Below are 15,941 nucleotides of genomic sequence, written 5' to 3'. Positions count from 1 at the left end.
GCAGCAGTTTCAAGGGCAGCGACGCGGTCGTCGCGCTCGGCGTGGATCTGGTCGAAGCGGACAGCCTCCAAGTTGGTGACGCGTTGGCCGATGTCGGTGGAAGTGTTGGCGTAGGCGGATTTGAGGGCATCGAGTCGTTTGTCAACGGCGGCGGTGCGGGCAGCGCGGTCGAGCTCGAGATTGGCGAAGCGCCGCTCCCACTGGGCGTAGTGCTCATCGAACCGACTATTGAAGTCGTCCTTCGACTTGTGGATTTCTTCCAAAACCAACTTGAGGGTGATCGGATCCATGGCGCCGAGGGATCGTTGGAGACGGGTGAAGTGGGGATGAGGGAAATCGGAGGCCAGGATGAGGACTGGAAGCTGATGCCAATTGTGAGGAGAAGGAACTTGGGGAAGAAGATAGAAGAAGAACAGGAAACATAGAGAAGGTGGGAGACGGCACAATGACCGGATTTACTCAGTGTTGTTCACCGTTTGAAAATTACATGACCCGTTTCCTTCTCGCCTCTCTACTCTTATACTCTCTTACTCTCTTCATTACACAGCCCACATTGGGGCAACCACTCGAGTATTGGGCCGGACAGCACGTTTGGGCCTGGACAAAGCAGCAGTCCCTTTGATCAGCTTGGGTACAGTCGCGGCATCGTCTTCATCAGCTTCATCAGTGTCAGCAGCAGGGGAGGGCTGGGTGCTGACACCGTTGCACCCTGAGAGAGGAGCTTCGGCCCTTCCACTGCCTCTACTAAAATCCTGTTCCATGATGATGGTGATGACGACATGACCATCTCAGCGGTGGCCGTGATGCGCCACGAGTGGCATGCAAGGGTCCAGTCACAGGACTTTCAAACTGGAGTCTGGAGTGAATGCCGAAATTCGGACCTGATACAGCTACCTGGACGGTGGAAGAGATGTCAACGCTTAGCTTTGCTGGCCAATGGCAAGATCTACATGATATGCATGGCGCAGTATATTCTTGGATTAGATGTCCAATCCATGAGCTTGTTCTCTATTCAACTCCCAAACGGTGTGGAGTATGAGTATGATACAAACATTGCCCTGTCCCGTGCAGAGGGTTCTGGATTCTGTCTCGTTCATGTGAGGAGGTTTCAGATCAGTGTCTGGCGCTACACTATGGACTATAAATATTATTTAGTCAAAGTTGTTTCTCGGGAAGCATAAACGACAGATATTTAGAGACGGAGGGAGTACTCCATCCGTTCCAAAATAACTGGCATTCTTGTTTTCTGAGAAATAACTTTGATTAATTTTATATAAAAAGGGAATAATATTTATAGTACATAATTAATATCATTAGATAGATGATCGAATCTATTTTTATAATAAATTTATTTAGAGATACAAATATTGCACGTATTTTCTATAAATCTAGTCAAACTTGTGGCACGAAAACCCAAAACGATAGATAATTTGGGACGGAGGGAGTATGGCTGGGCGTTGTGGCATGGGCATGCATGCTTCGAACCTGAAGATGGAGCAACGGAGGAAGAAATGGATGGATGGCTTGCACAAGATAATGACGGGACGTTCTGTTTTTTTCACTCAACGTTGGTAGGTTAGCGCATCTCGTCGCATCGGCAAAATTAGCAAGAACAAGGAAAAATTGTACTCCTCTTGTAAGCACACTTGACCCAGCCCAAGTTGTTGTGGTTCATCTATGTGTGGCACGTACGTTATGCAAAAAAAAAAGAAGAAACAAGGAAAATTTCTCTCAGTATCACCGGTGGTAAATGTATAGATGTTTCTGTATGGGTTTTGAAGGAGCGACATTTGTAAGAGGACAAAAGAATCAAATATGCAAAAAAAGAATCTTTTTTCAGGTGCCAAAAAAAATCAAATTGTTTGAAAATCGTACCGCGTGAAAGCGTACTCCCCCTGTCCCAATATATGAGTCGTTTTACGGGCGGGCGACACTACCAAGAAAGTGAACCAATGACCTGCATGCCCCTATGGTTATAATCATCACACTTGCATGGAACATCATTAAACTAATGGACTGGGGAGGGGTCAAAGACTGGTGCACCTAACTGGCTAGCCACTGGGACTAGTACGATGCTACACTGGGAGTAGAGAACGACACTCTTGCAGGGACAAAATTTGAACTCCTAAACAACTGATATTGTGGGACGGAGGGAGTAGTATAGTACTGCATTTGTCCATAAAAGCACCAGCAATGGTATAAGCTACTTACTAACTCTAAGCCAACATTCTCAATTGTGTTAACTTTTTGCATATAGCTCATATATGGATAACCTCACATGACACTCTTATATGATCTTGGAATATGTGTATGAGCCTAACTCTTGCTCAAGAGCTACACTATGTGATTGGGAGCTGATCGATACAATTTCTTTGCATCAGGTGTTTGGGCCTAATGCAGATCCTACTTGGTGGTCTCTGGGTGCTGATGTTCGAGTGGCTGTGGTTGGGGATAATGGTGATTTTGTGTTCTTCAGATACAGAACAAAGTCTTCTACTTCCATATTTCAAGCAGGACAGTGGAGAAAGTGTATGAGCTAGCGCAAGATGAATCCCTGTACGGGGTCTCTCCCTTCATGATGGTTTGGCCTCCCACCTTTCCTACATTGAATGGTGGGCATGATAAGGATGAATGATCCCACAAAGTTTGTCCCCATTGAACTGCACAACGCCTTTTCTTGTTCTGTGTACTTCCATCTTTTTGTAGTGATCTAGATACTTAGATTAATTGTCTCCATCTAAATATAAGATATTGTTGCAGTTGTCAAATGTGTTTAGAAGTTTAGATCATGATGCTCTCATTTTGCCCTGAATCTAGTTTTTTGTAATCATAAAAACTACATTGGGGCTAGTTAATAACACCACTTTCCCCATTGGTCGTACAACTGGTATAATTGGTAATAGTTTTGTTTGTCAAGCTGATGTCCCCCAATTTTACCGTAGTTTACTACTTCTATTTCTATATATTAGAGGATTTCCAAGAGTTCCCTAAATTTTCCTCCTAAAAACTTCATGTTTCCCAACTCCTAAAAATGTATTAGGAGAAAAAAAGAAGACCATTTCCAATAGTACCTAATATTTCACTCTAAAAAATCAAAAATTTGTCCCACTTGGCTTTTTTCGGTCTTTTTTTCACGCGACAGTCTTTGTCGTCGCGCATACCCACGCCGCCGCCGCTCCTTGTTCGTATTGCCCTAGCCCTGCACGTCCCAGCCTGCGGTGGCCTCCTCCCAGCCAGCCGTCGCCTCATCCCAGCCGGCCATGGGCACCTCATAGCAGGCCGGCAGCACCTCCCAGCCACAGGCCGCCGGCATCACCTCCCAGTAGGGCGACCATAGCTGCTGAGAAGTCACTTCTTCAAAGGGAGTTGGAAGATTCGTCATGAAACGACGACGACTATTTCATCTTGTCAGCGGCTGCAATTGTTGAAACATATTCGAATCAAAAAGGAAGACATGGTGGTTCTGTCCCTGGCCATAAAGTTATTTATTGAGATAGAGAAGGTGGGCACCGAAGGATGTTTCAAGATTACTTGGCTTGATGACCCGACATACGTCCCAAATTTATTCTGTCGGAGGTTCGTGTGCATTCACTTGTGATATGTACATAGTACGCTAGGTAATTGTTCAAAGATTTATTTTATTTTTAATTTCAATTACAGGATGAGTCAGGATCTTTTCCTACGCATAATGAATGATGTAGAATCACACGATGATTACTTTGTGTAAAAAAGGAGTGCAGTCAATGTTCTTGGATTAAGCTGCTTCCAAAAAGTCATTGCAGCATTTCGTATGCTAACATATGGGGTTCCAGCTGATGCTACGGATGAGTATGTTCGCATTGGCGAAAGTACCGCAATTGAGAGCCTACGTAGGTTCGTTGCTGTAGTTGGTGATATATTTCAAGATGAATACCTGAGATATCCTAATGAGGCTGACACAACACGCTTACTGGCACTCGGTGAGGAAAATGGGTTTCCTGGTATGTTAGGGTCCATCGATTGTATGCGTTGGGCGTGGAAGAATTGTCCTCTAGAATGGCAGGGTCAGTACAAAGGGCATACGGAGGAGCCCACTATTATTTTGGAGGCTGTTGCTTCTCATGATCTGTGGATATGGCATGCCTTTTTTGGAGTGCCTGGGTCTCATAATGATATCAATGTGCTTCACCGGTCTCCTTTATTTGCTCATAGTACTCATGAATTCTACGCCAAAAGGAGGCTCCCGACTGATTAGCACCTTGCACGGAATCTTTGCTGACGTTCAACCAAGCCGAGACAACAATTTCTTCCTTCTTCGGAATGAAAATTTTCCGCCTTTTGGCGTTTGACCTTGGAACACATGGGCGTCGAACACCTGCACTTGCCTGCACTTCAGCTGCTTCAACACCTGCTCCTGCCTGCACATCCTCATTTGCCAGCACTTCAACTGATTTAACACCTGCTCCAGCCTGCACGTCCTCATAGTCTTGTGTTTCCTGTGTCATGGGAAAGCCGAAGTCACCCAAAGAAGGAGCGTCATCCACTCCCATGAGCATGTCTGTCCAAGATCGATCACCGGACATTGCGACGAGCCTACAAATAGGTACAAAGAAATCAATACCAATTGCCATGAATAAGAAAATCTTGTTTACAACATCAAAACCCTAGCGGCACCTGGCAGACAGCCATGGCCGGCTGCAGCCAGCCCAGCAGGCAGCCATGGCCGGCCACTGCCAGCCACGGCCGGCCAGCCCAGCAAGCAACCCGCCATGACCTGGCACAGAGGCAGCAGCAGATCCAAAACATGGCGACGTAGCAGCAAGGAACCTAGCACGACAAACATAGGGACGGCTACTGATCCCGTGACACAAGAACGTAGCATCACATCCAAAAGACCATGGCCACGGCAAAACCTAGCGGCGGCGGCGTCCAGCACGAAGCCATGGCGGCGGCGGCGATGCAGCAAGCCTACGGCAAAATGGTAGATCGGAGTACGTACCTCATCTCTATGTCCGCGGCGTCGTTGATCGTCTTCCTGGTGGCGAGCGATGGAGGAGCGAGTTCTTTCTACCGCAACGAAGAACCACCGATGGAGAGCGCACGAAGGATGGCCTCGCGGCAAAATACGGCGCGGGAAGAAGGACACCGCGCGGGAACGCCGTATCCGCGCGACAGAGGAGCCGTGCAAAGTTACGCGGAACGGGGGGAGGGGTTTTTTTCCAAGTGCGTAAATTTTAGGAGGAAGGATTAGGAGTTGTTGGAGATGTTTTTTTTTTCATCTTTGTAAAAACTAAGGATTAGGAGGGGATTTAGGGAACTCTTGGAGATGCTCTTAGGGAAACATTTTTTTCTCCCCATTTTGTTGGGGTCTGATTCACCACTTTCTTCCTATTTTCCCCTGATTTTTTATCGTTGGGAATAGTGCCTGCAAATAAATTACTTGGCTCCGCCGTCAACAGCTTCTTTCTTCTGCTTCATATCGCCATCATGAGAGGATTGGGAGTTTCAAAGGCTGCAAGCTATAAATGGAGACCATGCAGCTGGTGTATTTTTTCCATGCATGCACAAACAGCATGACTAATATAGTCTTTTTTCTTGTTATATTGATTTTGATGTTCTTTAATCTGCGTGTTTAGAGCTAAAATGCCTAACAAAAATAATTAGAGGGAGTAGTATTTTTAAAGTTAAAACATAAGGCAAAGATTTTCGAGAAGTTTAGCCTAATGAAAAGCTAGTTTCCTCACCAAAAAAACAAACAAATGAAAAGCTGAATTCCTCAACTACCGGCCCCTTTTATCATTCATCACATAACAACTTGAATTGAATGTGGAACTTCCACTGATTATTGGCATTTCACAAAATCATTCAGTACTACACAAATGATTTAAATTAATTCCTGATTTTACATCATGGTTGACAGTTGAGGTATCTTTATGTAAAGATACATTAGTTTTGCGGATATTTCTAACTGCATTCTAGAAATAGAATCCATGCAGTTCACCCATAATTTTTGTTCAGACTGCTCACATGGCCGCTTAAACATGCCTGGAACTGGAAAAGAATGCAAGTGCTCATTGAACCGCCTCCATGCCGATCATCTCCTTCAGCTCCGTGAACCGAAGACGTCCGAGCGGCTTGGTGAGGATGTCCGTGATTTGCCGACCAGTTTCGACAAACTCGATGACGATCTGCCCTCCATAGACACAGTCCCTGAGGAAGTGGAACGTCACGTCGATGTGCTTGCTCCGGTCGTAGAGAACCGGATTCTTCACGAGGGAGATGGCGGGCTAGTTGTCCACCATCAGTGCTAGTGGGTGAGCTTCCACACCGGCCAGCTCGCCCAGCAGCCGGCGTAGCCACACAGCTTGGCACGCTGCTATGGCCGCCGCTACGTACTCTGCCTCGCATGTAGACAGAGCCATCACCTTCTGTTTCAGTGACAACCATGAGATTGGAGCCGACCCGAGGAAGACAAACATGCCAGAGGTGCTCTGCTGTCCGTCGATGTCCCCCGCCATGTCTACGTCGCTGAACACAGTGAGCTGCAGCCTACTTCCACTGGTCTTGGGGAAAACGATGCCCTGATCCACCATCCCCTTGATGTAGCACAGTAGCCGCTTCACCGCAGCCCAGTGATCCTCTTTGGGATCCTCCATGAAGTGGCTGACGTAGCCCATGGCGAACGCAATGTCCGGCCTCGTATGGACTAGGTAGCGCAGACCGCCGACGATGCTATGGTAGAGTGTTGCATCTACCTTCGCCGCGGTACTGGCCTTCGTCAGTTTTAGTTGCTCCTCCATCGGAGTCACGCATGGCTTGCACTCAGCCATGCCGCTCCGCTCCAACAGCTTCGAGGCATACGCGCTCTGACCGAGCATGAGTGCCTCCTTCCCCTGTCTCACCTCGATGCTGAGGTAGTAGGAGAGTGCGCCAAGATCGCTCATTCAAAAACGAGCTACCATCTCGCACTTGAAGCTATCGATGTCCTCCGCACGTGTGCCGATGATGATCAAGTCGTCCACATACACGCCGACGACGAGCTCTTCCTTCCCCGTCGCCGTGTGTAGAGCGCGCGCTCGGTTGCGCACCTCATGAACCCAAGCTCGCCCAGCGTGGAGTCAAGCTTGGCATTCCATGCTCGTGGAGCCTGCCGTAGCCCGTAGAGTGCCTTGCACAGTCGGAGCACCCTATGCTCTGCTCCCTTGATGGCGAAACCTAGAGGTTGTCTGATGAAGACCGTCTCCGCCAGCTCACCATTGAGGAAGGCCGATTTTCCGTCTAGGTGATGGACGCGCCAGTCCTTTGTTGCTGCCAAAGCCAGTAGAAGTCGGACAGACTCCATGTGCACTACCGGCACAAAGACTTCCTCAAAGTTGATGCCCTCGCGCTGGACAAAGCCTCGGGCGACGAGGTGCGCCTTGTGCTAGATAATGGCGCCGTGCTCGTCCCGCTTGACCTTGTACACCCACTTCAGGCTGATCGAACGGCATCCTGGAGGTGGATCGATGAGCTCCCAAGTCTTGTTTTCCTCGATCGCCTTCATCTCCTCTAGCGTCGCCCATCGCCAATTTCCATCGCGCTTGGCTAGCGCGAACGTGGGTGGTTCCTCTACACTCACGAGAAGCAGCTCTAGGTCATTGAGCAGCTGACTCGCCAGGCTTGAGGGCCCTGTGCCACCGACGAGGTCATCCAGCCTGCGGAACCGCACCTCCTCACCTTCGTGGAAGGCATCCACGAACTCAGTGATGTCACTTGGAGGTGAGGCGAACTCGATCGTCATCGATGAAGTTCCCTGTTCTGCCAGAGTGATTGGCACAGCACCTGTAGTGCTCGGCACCCCATCTGCAGTGCTCGGCACTACTCCTGGACCGCTCATCACCACTCTTGGAGAGGTCGACACCCCTCCCAGAGTGCTCGGCACCAGCCTTGTAGTGGTCGGCACCACTACAAGACCTCTCAGCTCCGCTATGGGAGTGTTTGGTACCTGTCCTGGAGTGGTCGGCACCACTATAGGACCGCTCGGCTCCACTCCCGGAGTGCTCAGCATCCCTCCTGGAGTGCTCGGCTCTATTGCTGGAGCGCTCGGCACCTCTTCCCCAGTGTCTCCACCACTGTGGATGACTAAGTGCTCGACGACAAAAGTGTTAGTGAAGCCGCTAGCTTCCCTTGTGCTCAGACTGTTCCAGTCCCAAGCTACCTTCTCGCCGAACACGACATCGCGCGAGACAAGCACCTTGTCTCCACATGGGTCATAGAGCCGGTATGCCTTGGTACCTTCTGCGTAGCCCAGGAACACCATTGGTGTGCTCCTGTCCTCTAGCTTGGTGAGGACCGACTTCGTCTTCCTAACGTGGCCGATGCAGTCGAATGTATAGAGGAAGGACACACTCGGCTTGCGTCCATACCAAGCTTCGAACGACGTCTTACCCTTTAGGGCCTTGGTGGGCGCGCAGTTGAGGATGAACACCGCCGTGGTCACCGCCTCACCCCAGAACCTTGTTGGCATGCCCTTGGCCTTCATCATGGATCAAGCCATGCCGACCATCGTCTGGTTCCTCCGCTCCACCACACCATTCTGCTGTGGCGAGTATGGCACGGTGTGGTGTCGCACCACACCCTGATCCGCGCAGTACGCAGTGAACTCCACCGAAGTGAATTCACCACCGCGATCAGTCCTCAGCACGCACAGCTTCTTGTCGCTCTCCGCCTCCGCGCGCGTCTTGAACTTCTTGATCACCGTCGCCGCCTCATCCTTGCTCGTAAGGAGTTGTAGCCACATATAGCAACTGCAATCATCTATGAGCAGGAGGAAGTACCGTGGACCACCGTTTGTGGCTGGCGTGATTGGCCCACAGAGATCGCCGTGGATGAGCTCGAGGTCATCCACCGCGTGATACTTGGCCGCCTTTGGGAACGACAACCTCTTCTGCTTCCCGGCCAGGCAGCTGTCACACAGCTCGCCTGCATGCTTGATGTTGGGTAGCCCTCGGACCATCTTCCCCAGCCGACCAAGCGCGTCAAAGCTGACATGGCTGAACCGGGCATGCCACAGCCACGTCTCCTCGGTGTGTCGTGCTGCTAGGCACACCGACTGCTCCACCTTCAAGTTGAGCAGGTACAACCAGTTTTGGACCTCTTCACCTTGGCAAGAAGTCGCTGTTCTCGGTCCCTGATCCTAAGGACTCCGTCCTTGATCAGTACCTCGCTACCGCGCTCATCCAGCTGGCCAATGCTGATGATGCTTGAACGCAGCTGTGGGATATAATATACATCCGTTAGCGCGCGGTGCTCGTCATTCTGGCACCTAAAGATGATGGTGCCACGCCCTCGGATCGCCACCCTTGAGCCATCACTGAACTTCACTGTGCCAGTCACATCGTCGTCGAGCTTGGAGAAAGCTACCTTGGAGCCCATCATGTGGTTGCTGGCGCTAGAGTCCAGATACCACCGCTGCTCCTGCTAGCCGCCCACACGTCCGAGGTGGACTTGGGCATGCGGTTCGTCGAGGTTGCAGCCTTCAGAGCCTTCCCAGGCCCTTCCACCGCCATCACCTCTTCCTTCTCCTCGACCTCAACGTCGTGTAGTGCACAGAACATCGCCATCAGGATAGTGGCCTCATCATCATCATCAGCCTGCGCTAGATGAGCCTCAGCCTTCTTCTCCTGCCTGTGATTTGGGCAGTCCCTTGCCCAATGGCCCGTCTTCCCATAGCACCGGCAGGCGTTGGGGTCGACCTTCTTCTTCTTCTCTGAAGAAGCCTTGCCACGGTGCTTGCCATCGCCACCGTGACTAGACGAGGCTATCCCGGAGTTCCTCTGGGCAGCCCACTCCTCTATCAGCAACAGCTTGTCGCTGTCCTTCATCGCTGTAGCCTGCTCCATACGCTCGTCCACCACACGCAGATGGCTAGTCACATCTTCAATGGTGAGGGTGGACATGTCCAGCATCATCTCTATGGAGAGAGCAATTTGGATGTACTTCATCGGCATGGAGTGGAGGTACTTGGAGACCGCCTCCTCTTCATCGATGGTGACGCTGTGGCTCCTCAGCTTGCTGATGAGCGTTTGCAGGCAGAGGGAGAAGTCCTCCACTGATTCACCATCCTTGAACTTGAGGTTGGCGTACTCCTGCTTTAGAAGCTAGGTCGTCGCCTTCTTTGCGTGGTCAGAACCAACGCGCATCACCGCAATCGCCTCCCATGCCTCCTTAGCAGAGCTCTTCGTCCCCAACGGCTCCCTGTACTCCATCGGCACAGCAGCAATGATAGCCTCCAATGCTGACATATCATCTTCTTCGTTGTCGATGCCCTTGTCAACAGCATTCCAGAGCCGTCGGGCTCTGAGCTTGACCATCATGGTCACCGACCACTCTCCATAGTTGGTGCGAGTCAGCGTCGGCCAACTGGTACCGCTGACCTCCCGCACCATGCGCACAATGACCTCCTATCGTGGATGGGTAGCCATAGTAGCACCGTTGCTGTCGCCCAACTCCAAACCGTCCATCATCGTCAGCGGTTAGTCTGACTGAAAGGATCAAGATGCCCAAGAGGGGGTGAATTGGGCTAATTCTAAATTTCTTTGCAATAATTAAACCCTACGGTTATCCCAATTAACCCCTTGTGCCTAGAATGTGTTTCTAATGTTCTATCGCACAAAAAGTCTTGTAACCTAAGTTCCAATCCTACTTTAGCATAGCAATTCTATGAATGTAAAGACAAGAATCGAATTGCTCAAAGTAAATGCTCAAAGTAAAGAGAGAAGGAGGAACACGGTGATGTTTTGCTGAGGTATCGGAGAGTCTCCACTCCTCACTAGTCCTCGTTGGAGCACCCGTGCAAGGGTGTAGCTCCCCCTTGATCCGCGCAAGGATCAAGTGCTCTCTACGGGTTGATTCTTTGACACTCCATCGCGGTGAATCACCCACAAACCGCTCACAACTTGAGTTGGGTCATCCACAAGCTCCGTTGGATGATCACCAAGCTCCCAATCACAACCAAGTCGTCTAGGTGATGGCAATCACCAAGAGTAACAAGCACGAACTCTCACTTGACCATGACAAGCCTAATGAGAAGGGTGGATGAACACTTTGCTACTCTTGCTTTCACTAATGAGGGCTCTCTTTGGGATTCTCAAATCTCAATCACCTCACTAGGACCTTGCTCTTTCTTGGCACTCTCAAAGGTGTTTCTCAGCTGTTGGAATGAGCAAAAGTACCCCTCACACGAATGGAGGAAGTATTTATAACCTTGGTTGAAAAATGAACCGTTATGTGCCTCTACGGGGTGACCGGACGCTCCGATCAAGTTGACCGGACGCTCCGGTCAGTACTCCCCAAACTCAAGTGTTTAAGTTGTGACCGGACGATAGACAGCATTCGATCAGCACTGACCGGACGCGTCCGGTCATGATTTTCCCTCTCTGGAACCTTACTGGAGTCGACCGGACACTGGCCCTCAGCGTCCGGTCACTCACCTCTCAGCGTCCGGTCGCACCAGACAAAATCACCTTGATCAAATGAACTGACCGGACTCTGCACCAGCATCCGGTCAGTATTTGACCCTCCATTCACTTCTAACTCTCAATCATATGTGAATGAAGTTTGCTCCAATGGATCTAAGGACCCTTTAGGAGCTACCTAGTGCTAGATTTAGCAAGTGTGCACCACACCTAACCCACTAGACTCACCTAGGTCAAGCTACCCGTCCATACCCCCTTTAATAGTATGGCTAAAGGAAAAACAAAGTCCTAAACTACTCTAAGTGTCTCTTCAACTCCAATCGATACTTAGAACTAGTCCATCCTTAACCTTGTCATCCGTCCTTTGAAAACCAAAACGATTTCCATCGTAGGGGCATGACCACCAAGATTGCCCAATCGATCTCCATTACCATGTCCTAACTTAATTGCCGCTGCAAAACACACGTTAGTCATAGTAATCATGTATTGTCAATAATCACCGAAACCCAATTAGGGGCCTAGATGCTTTCAATCTCCCCCTTTTTGGTGATTGATGACAATACTACCTCGAGTATGTGAAAGAGATGAGGTTTTTAACATGCTTGGATCATATAAGCTTTTGACAATAAGAACAAAAGAGTTAGGCAAGCTTATATGACCCAAGCCAACATAATGTACTCCAAAGAAATGAAATAAGCATGAGTACAAATAATAAAGCTCATTTGAATCAGAGTAAAACGCGGAAGCAAGGAAAATGAGCATAACACAAGTGATATGACATATAAATAATTCAAAGTAGAGAGCACACATGTCACAAATCATGTAAATATCATGATCACGTAGATATCACTATCACATAAATATAGTTCGATGCATGAAAGTAAACACATGAATGCATAGTAGTGTATCACACATAAAAAACCAACTATGATAGATAAGCTAATAGATAGACTCCCCCTAAATGTATCGCTCCCCCTAAGGCTAACATACTCAAACCCTCTCCCCTTTGGCATCAAACACCAAAACCTAAGGGTCGGTCGGTGGGGCTGCAGCGGACGAGCCAGGAGCTGAGGTACGAGGAGCGAGCTGGAACTGTGTGCCATCATCATCTGACCCTGAGCTCTGAGCAGTCTGACCCTCTATAGCTAGAAGCAACGCTGAAGCGTTCTAGGTCAGATCAGGGACTAGAGCTGCTGTAGACTGTGCAGGTATGACTGTAGCAGGCGGCTCTGATGATGCAACTAAGGAAGGAAGCGTCTCTGTAGTCCCGGTAATAGGTGCAACTATGGAAGGACCTGGGACATGTAAATATGGCGGAGTAGGCTGCCCTATCAACTCACTAAAAGTTGCTCCAAGGCTCCTAGAGACTGAGGTATCTGACACTAGCAGTGAGGACGTCTGAGCCAGTGTGAAGCCCATTGGAAGAGGTGTGAACTACAGGGCTAGCACTGGCGAGGCAAACCACTGGGACACCTACTCTATAGGTGAAGCAAACTATGTTGGTGGCTATCCCTGACTCTGAAGCCCACTGGGCTGTAAAGCTAGAGTCATAGAAGTGGTGGTAGGCTAACCAATCTGGGGTGAAGGCTATGGTGGTGGAGCCCCAATAGCTATCACAACATGCTGCATAAACCCATGTAGCTGCTGCTGCATGAGGAGCAATTGCTGATGCATGGCCGGCTGTTGCTGCTGTATAGCCTGCTGCTATCGCTGGAACTCATCCTGCCGAGTCTAGAACTGTGCAAATGTAGCGGTGGTCTCCTGAGCCTAACGAGCCTGATCCTGCCTCATCCCGCTCAAGTATGGCAAGTAGAGCGAGATCTGTTTGTGGTGCAGGTGGAGCTATGCTGGAACTACCGGCCTCATGGTCATGTCATCGTGGAGGCATCTAAGGGATATCCTGGTAGTCATCATCTGAGCTGTCGCTGGGGTCGCTCTCGACCATCCACTCCTGCTGAGCATCAAGCTGCTCCTCCTCTGTAGCTGCTATGCCCCTGATGGTCTCATCCTACTAGGCTGTAGTCTCTAGCACATTGGGACGACGACACGGCTGGCTAGGTGGCCTCACTGCACTATGGCGGAGCATCTGAGTCGTGTTGTATGTAGGGAACTCTGTCGTAGCACCACTGTACTTAGCTAGCATCTCAGGTGGCCTCACTGTAACTTCCCTGTGAATAAGAAAAGTGATCCAGTGGGCATAGGGCAACTGTCAATGACCTCTAAACCCCTCTACAATAGTATCCTCCATCTTTGATAGAAGGAGATCCCAGATATCAAATACCGTCTTCTGCATCAGAGAGTTGAGAAGCCATAACTGTATACGAGTCAAGCCATCGCGATACCCCATCCTTGGAAGCAGTGTCCTCCGCATGATAGCCTCAAGCACTCTAGCAGTAGGAGTGAGATCACTAGATGTCCTGCTCAACCCTTCGCTAAATGGCTCTGTGAAGCAATGGCGGACCAAATCTGTAGGGGGCACCATATAGCCATGAGGGCATCTAGGAGGCGCTGTCTGTCCATAGCAAACCTCATGTTGCTGGACGGGCTACTCCTGAAGCCTGAGAATCTCCCTGACCGAGAGCTCATCATCCTGTAATCTCTGTCTTTGAGTGCAAAGTGTATAAATCTGTGCTGCGGGTCAATCCAAAGTGTAGCATAGAACTCCCGAACCTAAGATGGAATGTATAAGCCTGTCCATCCGAGTAAGTCTATCAGCCCTGGCAAGTAGGATAGGTAAGGGTGAATATGCTCTCCAGCTGCTGCTACAATGGACTCAATGTTGCACACCCTCTGAGATCTGAATACAGCCCCACTATTAAGATATGCATTATAAAAGTCTTCCTGCAGTGGTGTGTAGAAGCCTTCTAAAGCTCGGTCATCCCTCCTTGGCGGGAACCATTGCTCAAAGTCCACAAATCTGAGCTGCTGCACCTGCTTGGCCGTGGCAGCCCTCAAATCTAGATGAGTCACTGGAGGCGGACCCTGTGGTCTAGGAGGTGGACGAGAACCCCTCCGCTATGTCTCTGGCCTTGGTGTGACTGGTGCACGGGTACGACCAGAGCGGCGTAGCTTTGGCTAAGGTGCCTGCTCTGTCTCCTCGGCATGCTCTCCCTCCTGAGTCTGCTGTGTTGGCTATGCCTGCTGCTGTGGCTCCCCCCTAACACTGACTCTCATCAATAGCGACACGCCGTCCTCCAACCATGACAGTCCTAGCTGACCCACCATGACGGCGCTCAACCTGCTCAAGTGTAGCCCTCGTTGCTAGTGAAAGCTGATCTACAATAACAACACCACTCTGAGCACCTCCTCTCTCAGCACGATCTGTGGCCTCTGCAACTGCGGCTGCTCTCGCTGTATCAGCATCAGGGTACTTGCGCTTCTTTGTCGCTAGCTTCTTCATTGTTTTGCCTTTTGCATCTGTAGGCTGGCGAGGCGGGGGCCTCAGATCCTCATCACCGGGACCACCTCCAACATTCTTAACACGAGCCATCTAATGGATCTGAAAAGACCAAACTGCTGCTGACAAAGATTAACTACCGACTGCCACTTCCGAGGCTTGGCCTCGATACTCGCGAGCTTGGCCCTAAGTTGACTAACAACTGCCATTGATACCTCAGAAACACCGACTTGCTGCACGTTAGAATAGATCGGATTTATAAATAATTACAATATATCTAAAGATGCGAAACCCTAAGAAGCAAGCAATAGGTACGGGATTGGAATGAGGGCTTGCTACCTGACGAACCGGCGAACCAAAGAATAAGGAACGAATCAGGGAGCCACTGGGTCGGCACTGAAGCTAGGGTTCCAACGAAGTGCTGCGATAGACGAGAAGATGTAGGGCAGTGGATTAGGGCATGACATGGACAAATGTGGCGCTGGTGCATGGAGCAATACGATAGGGGAGGCGCTGGCGTGAGGTGACGGCGTAGGGAGTTGGCATGGCGGCGCTGATGTGCTGGCGTCAGCAGCGGGCGGCACTAGGGCACAGCGCGGGCAAGCTGCGGAGGCACGGATGTGGTGGCACGCGGGCATGCGGCGGCGCACGGGCTTAGGAAGGCGTGGTGTGGCGGCACTGGCACGTCGATGGTGCGCAGCCGAGGCGCGAGCAAGGGAGCAGTGCGGGATGCGGAGGCGTGGAGCATGGCGCGGCTAGGGTACGGCGATGTTGGTGGCTCAGGAACAATGGATGCGTGGCGAATTTGCGGCGGTGCGGCTCTAGGTCAAACGATGGCTCGAATTTAAGGTGGCCCCAAACGTGATAGAAAAGGAAACGAGATAAGAGTTGGAATCCCGCATGATTTCTACTGACCGGACGCTCCGATGGCAACGACCGGACGCTGCCACCCAGAGTCCGATCGATTCCAGAGAGGTCCAAAACCCCTAGAATCGCGACCGGACGAGTCCGATCCCAACTGACCAGACACAGCTAGAGTCCAGTCCATCCTATCTCCATCATCTTCACTCGATCGAACGCTGAACCACCATCTGACCGGACACTGAACA

Source organism: Miscanthus floridulus, chromosome 9 (genome assembly GCF_019320115.1).
Source record: "Miscanthus floridulus cultivar M001 chromosome 9, ASM1932011v1, whole genome shotgun sequence".
In the NCBI taxonomy this organism is placed as follows: domain Eukaryota; kingdom Viridiplantae; phylum Streptophyta; class Magnoliopsida; order Poales; family Poaceae; genus Miscanthus; species Miscanthus floridulus.
Note: the sequence above shows the minus strand (reverse complement) of the source record.